General features: G+C 42.2%; 1 long non-coding RNA gene across 2 annotated transcripts in view; it reads right to left on the minus strand.

Annotated features, from left to right (window-relative positions):
- The window catches only part of LOC130358361 (uncharacterized), an 80,038-nt gene extending 73,089 nt beyond the window's left edge, over window positions 1-6,949 (minus strand). The window contains exon 1 of one of the 2 annotated variants that reach the window (XR_008889488.1): window positions 6,804-6,949. This is a non-coding gene — a long non-coding RNA (uncharacterized LOC130358361). Of the gene's footprint in view, window positions 1-6,023; window positions 6,078-6,803 lie in introns of those variants that run through there. The other variant, XR_008889489.1, reaches the window with a different exon arrangement.
- Between the last annotated feature and the right edge of the window lie 250 nt (window positions 6,950-7,199).

The raw sequence follows: 7,199 nt of genomic DNA on the forward strand, positions 1-7,199 counted from the left end.
GGGGAAACCTGGTAGTAAATGTTTAATTTTTTTCTGCAGTGCCACCACTGGAGAAATTAAGCATCACACAGTGTCCATTGAAATCATAATAAAAAAATTTGACAAAAATGGTATGAAAATTTAAATGTTACATTTTCCATAGAAACCAATTATATGTTTACTCTTAGATCTATAACTAAATATTAGTGAGAATTTATTGGATGCAAATGCAGCATTTTAGTTTTGTCATGATTTGATATACGTTGTGCCAAATAAAGTTGGGAATAGAGAACTCTTGTAGTATTACATTTGCATTGAATTACTCTGAAATGGAGACACATTACAGTATTTGCAGTGATAAAGATAAAGAGCGCCCCCCAGACACCAGCCACAGAATATAATATCGTGGTATATAATTTTTACATTTATTAACCAGTAAGAAATGAAATATGTTCCAGATGTGGAAGAATAAAAATAGAATGTGGAAAACTGTGACATGTAAAGCAGAATGCACCAATTCCATAGACAACAGATTCCACCAAAATAATAAACATGTTCACTCTTTTACCTCTGGGATCCAGAATTTCCACTGACTAACATCTGCCCTGGAAATGACGTAGTGTGAATAGTGCAACATGAACAATGGGAGGCTGCTGCACTGGTTTTTCCGCAGTGGAATTCTGCTCTGAAAATTTGTAGTGTAAATAGTAAAACTAATCAAGTATACAATACAAAGGTATAGGGTGCACAGAAGAAAGTTGCACGTAGGTAAGTCCTGGTGCTTAGAAGACCAAAAAGCCACTATGCTTTAAAGACACCAGTACAGTTGAGTGAGCTGCTCAAAAGTTGAACTCGCCGGGCTTGCCAAACTTTTTAATGGTGTGCCGTAATCCATGGTAACTAACAGCTTATTTAAAAGCACACTGCACTAGCATATTTTGCATGCTTTTTAATATTAAAATAAAGGTGCATAAAGTATCCCTGGTTGTTGGCAGATGCCTGCTGGTGTTAAAATGCACACATAGGTATAGGAATATGCAATTGCTTTTACCAAGCATTTCAAAAATTCTCCCTTTTGGCAGTTTCAAGAGAATTGTTTTAATAGCTTTTCAATGAAAACTAAAGCAGGCAGTGGTGGACTGATGGGAGTTGTAGTAGCCAGCATTCAGCAGGCAGTGGTGGACTGGTGAAAGTCGTAGTAGCCAGTGAACAGCAGGCAGTGTGGACTGTTGACTATTTCATGCTGAAATTCAGGATTCCGCCTAAAGAATGAACATGTTCACTCTTTCGGCGGTATTCTGTGCACAGAGGCGGCTCTCCAATTAGACAAGTTAGGCGGCCACCTAAGGCCTCATGCTTAATGGTGCCTCGCAGGCGCCTAACTCGCCCCCTAGGTGAGTGGCGATGCATATAATGTACCTATCGCCCCACTCTGTACTGCCGGGTCCAAGATGCATTTAACTGTAAGCGCTACTTAATGGCACACCTATAGTTAAATGCGGCGCTCTGCTGTTTGACGGATCGAAGATCTATTGGCTCCTCGCTATGTCAATCTCTTTTTCGGCCGCCCACATTAAACACTGTTATACAGGCTGTGCACTCACTCCTTTACATTGTAACAGAGGGTCATATACGTGGACTCACTTATAGGAGATACTGTATATATAATGTGAGGGGTGGACTCACTTATGGGAGATACTGTATATATAATGTGAGGGGTGGACTCACTTATGGGAGATACTGTATATATAATGTCAGGGGTGGACTCACTTATGGGAGATACTGTATATATCATGTGAGGAGTGGACTCACTTATGGGAGATACTGTGTATACAATGTGAGGGGTGAACTCACTTATGGGAGATACTGTATATATAATGTGAGGGGTAGACTCACTTATGGGAGATACTGTATATAATGTGAGGGGTAGACTCACTTATAGGAGATACTGTATATATAAAGTGAGGGGTGGACTCACTTATGGGAGATACTGTATATATAATGTGAGGGGTGGACTCACTTATGGGAGATACTGTATATATAATGTGAGGGGTGGACTCACTTATGGGAGATACTGTATATATAATGTCAGGGGTGGACTCACTTATGGGAGATACTGTATATATAATGTGAGGGGTGGACTCACTTATGGGAGATACTGTATATAATGTGAGAGGTGGACTCCCTTATGTGAGATACTGTATATAATGTGAGGGGTGGACTCACTTATGGGAGATACTGTATATATAATGTGAGGGGTGGACTCACTTATGGGAGATACTGTATATATAATGTGAGGGGTGGACTCACTTATGGGAGATACTGTATATAATGTGAGAGGTGGACTCCCTTATGTGAGATACTGTATATCATGTGAGGAGTGGACTCACTTATGGGAGATACTGTGTATACAATGTGAGGGGTGAACTCACTTATGGGAGATACTGTATATAATGTGAGGGGTGGACTCACTTATGGGACATACTGTATATAATGTGAGGGGTGGACTCACTTATGGGAGATACTGTATATAATGTGAGAGGTGGACTCCCTTATGTGAGATACTGTATATAATGTGAGGGGTGGACTCACTTATGGGAGATACTGTATATATAATGTAAGGGGTGGACTCGCTTATGGGAGATACTGTATATATAATGTGAGGGGTGGACTCACTTATGGGAGATACTGTATATATAATGTGAGGGGTGGAGTCACTTATGGGATATACTGTATATATAATGTGAGGGGTGGACTCACTTATGGGAGATACTGTATATAATGTGAGGGGTGGACTCACTTATGGGATATACTGTATATAATGTGAGGGGTGGACTCACTTATGGGAGATACTGTATATATAATGTGAGGGGTGGACTCACTTATGGGAGATACTGTATATATAATGTGAGGGGTGGACTCACTTATGGGATATGCTGTATATATAATGTGAGGGGTGGACTCTCTTATGGGAGATACTGTATATATAATGTGAGGGGTGGACTCACTTATAGGAGATACTGTATATAATGTGAGGGGTGGAATAACTTATGGGAGATACTGTATATATAATGTGAGGGGTGGACTCACTTATGGGATATACTGTATATATAATGTGAGGGGTGGACTCACTTATGGGAGATACTGTATATAATGTGAGGGGTGGACTCACTTATGGGATATACTGTATATATAATGTGAGGGGTGGACTCATTTATGGGAGATACTGTATATATAATGTGAGGGGTGGACTCACTTATAGGAGATACTGTATATAATGTGAGGGGTGGAATAACTTATGGGAGATACTGTATATATAATGTGAGGGGTGGACTCACTTATGGGAGATACTGTATATAATGTGAGGGGTGGACTCACTTATGGGAGATACTGTATATAATGTGAGGGGTGGACTCACTTATGGGATATACTGTATATAATGTGAGGGGTGGACTCACTTATGGGAGATACTGTATATATAATGTGAGGGATGGACTCACTTATGGGAGATACTGTATATATAATGTGAGGGGTGGACTCACTTATAGGAGATACTGCATATAATGTGAGAGGTGGACTCACTTATGGGATATACTGTATATATAATGTGAGAGGTGGACTCACTTATAGGATATACTGTATATAATGTGAGAGGTGGAATCACTTATGGGAGATACTGTATATATAATGTGAGGGGTGGACTCACTTATGGGAGATACTGTATATAATGTGAGAGGTGGAATCACTTATGGGATATACTGTATATATAATGTGAGGGGTGGACTCACTTATGGGAGATACTGTATATATAATGTGAGGGGTGGACTCACTTATGGGAGATACTGTATATATAATGTGAGGGGTGGAGTCACTTATGGGATATACTGTATATATAATGTGAGGGGTGGACTCACTTATGGGATATACTGTATATATAATGTGAGGGGTGGACTCACTTATGGGAGATACTGTATATATAATGTGAGGGGTGGAGTCACTTATGGGATATACTGTATATATAATGTGAGGGGTGGAATCACTTATGGGATATACTGTATATATAATATGAGGGGTGGACTCACTTATGGAGATACTGTATATATAATGTGAGGGGTGGACTCACTTATGGGAGATACTGTATATATAATGTGAGGGGTGTACTCACTTATGGTATATACTGTATATATAATGTGAGGGGTGGAGTCACTTATGGGATATACTGTATATATAATGTGAGGGGTGGGCTCACTTATGGGAGATACTGAATGTACTTGAAAAAGCAAGAGACTTAGAATGAAGAGAAATAATAACTTGCTGGAGGTTATGGGCGGCAGTGCCGAGATTTACACAGACTTCAGGAATCTCACAGCTGCTCCTTCGTGGTCTCCACTGCCCTTTCTGAAGATACTATGTCAGGTATCAGATTTGCTGACTGAAATATCAATGAGTGAATAAATCACACGCTGACAACTAGTTTCTTACCAAATTGGCCGCTGTGTGTGATCCAGCAAATCAGATTGTGAGCCCCACAAAGGTTTGGACTGGGACTCATCACAGTGACCACAGAATACCAAAGTGCTATATAAATGCCTTTCTGCTTATATCGGGGCCAGTCACTCATAATTATATTGCAATTACACCCAGCGGCCATTTTTTTATGTTGGGGGTGTCTAAGACTATGAACAGACACAAATTGTTTGGTGTTGTTTAGTGTTTTTTTCAGAACTGAAACATAACTACATGTAATAACTCCCATGTGATGCCTTCTCTGATCGGAGACATTCACTTTTCCTTTCCTTCTCCATCTGGCCCAGGGGATCATGAAAGGTTCTCCCAGCCATGACTTATCTCTGCAGAGTCTTCCAGACAACTGTGATGTCCCAGTGCGGGATATAGTCCCGTACAGTACTTAGGCCCTGTCAGGTGGAGTCCCTCTGTGTCCTAGGGGCTCTCCTGCAGTGTCTCCCCCATAATAATATATATTATGTATAGTGTTATGTGTGTTATGGATAAAGGACCTTTAAGGACCTTTGAGTTAGTCACATGATAATGTGTTCACATGATGTGTTTGTTACCCAGAGAGCACCAACTAACCTGCAGCTTGACCTATGGGCTTCTGGCTCAGCCCCCCTTTATAAGAGGGGGAGCCATTACAATCTCTCTCTTCCACCACACTCCTGCTGAGGTACAGTAAAGACCAGACATCTCAGATTTAGTGTCCAGCATATCTGGAGGCCTCAAGCCAAACCTACAGCCACATGCCAGTAAGTCAAGTCGTCTATGTCTGCTGTCGCTACCTACAGTCCAGTCAAGTCTATAGTCAAGTCTATTATAGTCAGTGTGACTGTCCTGAAGTCTGTCCAAGTCACTACAAGTCCCAGCAAGCTGTGAGCTCCTTACGTGTTACTGGCCACCTCTCTGGGACCCTGGCCTAGCTGTAAAGACTATTTCCATCTGCCTACCTCAGTAAAGCTGCCGTTAACCCTAACCTGGTCTTGGATTATTATTACCTTGCCTAACCTTGGGATAGCAGTACTACAGTTCGGGTGGTTACCGGGAAAACCACGCCCTGGCGTCACAAACATTTAGGAGTTAATAACATCTGCCAATGGGCTATAACATCTGCCCCATTCACCTCACCTTCACACCCCGAGACACCACACAACCATTTTAGGCTCCTTGCTCTAGCATCACACTCACCTCTATATAAACTCCCCATCTGTATTACACTGCTCCCATATGGTAGTTAGGCCCCTCGCACTGCCCCATATAGTAGTTAGGCCCCTCGCACTGCCCCCATATAGTAGTAAGAGCCCACTGTAACCCTATTATAATAGTTTGGCCCCACACACTTACCCAATATAGTAGTTAGAGCCCCCCATGCTGCCCCTGTGTATTAATTAGGCCCCCGCACTTCCTCCATATAGATGTTAGGCCTCCCTCACTGGTCCCATATAGTAGTTGGGCCCCTTTCTGCCCCTTTATAGTAGTTAGGCCCCCCCACACTGCCAACATATATGGTAACATGAAAAAAAAATACTCACCTGTTGAAGCACTCCCCCTCAGCTCCTCTGTGTCCTCCAGACACTCTGGTCCCTCACCAGTATTGTTTTTTTTTTTTTCTCTCGGTAGCCCCCGTTCAGCGACACACATAGTTAAAACTTGCGCAGGGATCCGAGACCAGATCTTCTCCTGTTACCACAGCCGCATCCCCTCTGCTATCGCTATTGTTACGCCCATGCAACTAGGGTTGCCACCTTTCTTGCAAAAAAAAATAAAAAATACCGGCCATGCTAATTTGCATAATTAATTATATATGCATAACGTCACAAGATGCAGGGTAAATTTTGTCCTATTCTGACCCCTATATCTTTTTTTTATTTCTCCCTTTACGGGCCTGTATGAGGGCTCATTTTTTGCGCCCCGATTTGTAGCTTTTTAACAGTCCCATTTTTGTTTTGAAGTGACTTTTTGATCGCTTTTTTTTTTTTTTAGCAAATTCGGGAGTTGCAGTTAGTTACTAACTACAACTCCCAGCATGCCCTGATACAGTCTGTGGCTCAGCAGCTGCCACAAATGAAAACTACAACTCCCAGCATGTTGGACTATATATAAGTTTATAGTATAGGTCAGTGTTTCCCTAACCAGGGGTGCTTCCAGCTGTTGCAAAACTACAACTCCCAGCATGCCCGGACAGCCAACGGCTGTCCGGGCATGCTGGGAGTTGTAGTTTTGCAACAGCTGGAGGCACCCCTGGTTGGGAAACACTGGTATAGCATAAAATATAACATTCGGGGAGCTGGAGGAATTTAATATAAAAATACCGGCAGGGTGGCCAAAATACCATCTGTGGCGGTAAAATACCAGCCAGGTGGCAACCCTACGTGCAACTGAAGTTCCATCCGGGCATGTAGCAGCACGGGCATGTGTTACTGATGCCTCATCTGCAGCTGCTGGGATTGGCGACAGGTTGAAGGTGGGTGGCTGTTCCCTATGTCTCCACCACAATGCGATTATGGGGGTTAAGACAGGTTGTCATGGCAGCATAGAGGCCTAGTGAAAGTGAAAGTAAAACTCACTATACCACTCTGCATCTAATAGGATAATGATAAAAGCTCAATACACTGTAAGGCTGCATGCTATACAGTTCCCGTATACGGTATCAAGTTAAAAACCGTACAGAATCGTGTAGAAAACCGTATGCATTGACTTAACATTGT

Source organism: Hyla sarda, chromosome 2 (genome assembly GCF_029499605.1).
Source record: "Hyla sarda isolate aHylSar1 chromosome 2, aHylSar1.hap1, whole genome shotgun sequence".
Classification (NCBI taxonomy): domain Eukaryota; kingdom Metazoa; phylum Chordata; class Amphibia; order Anura; family Hylidae; genus Hyla; species Hyla sarda.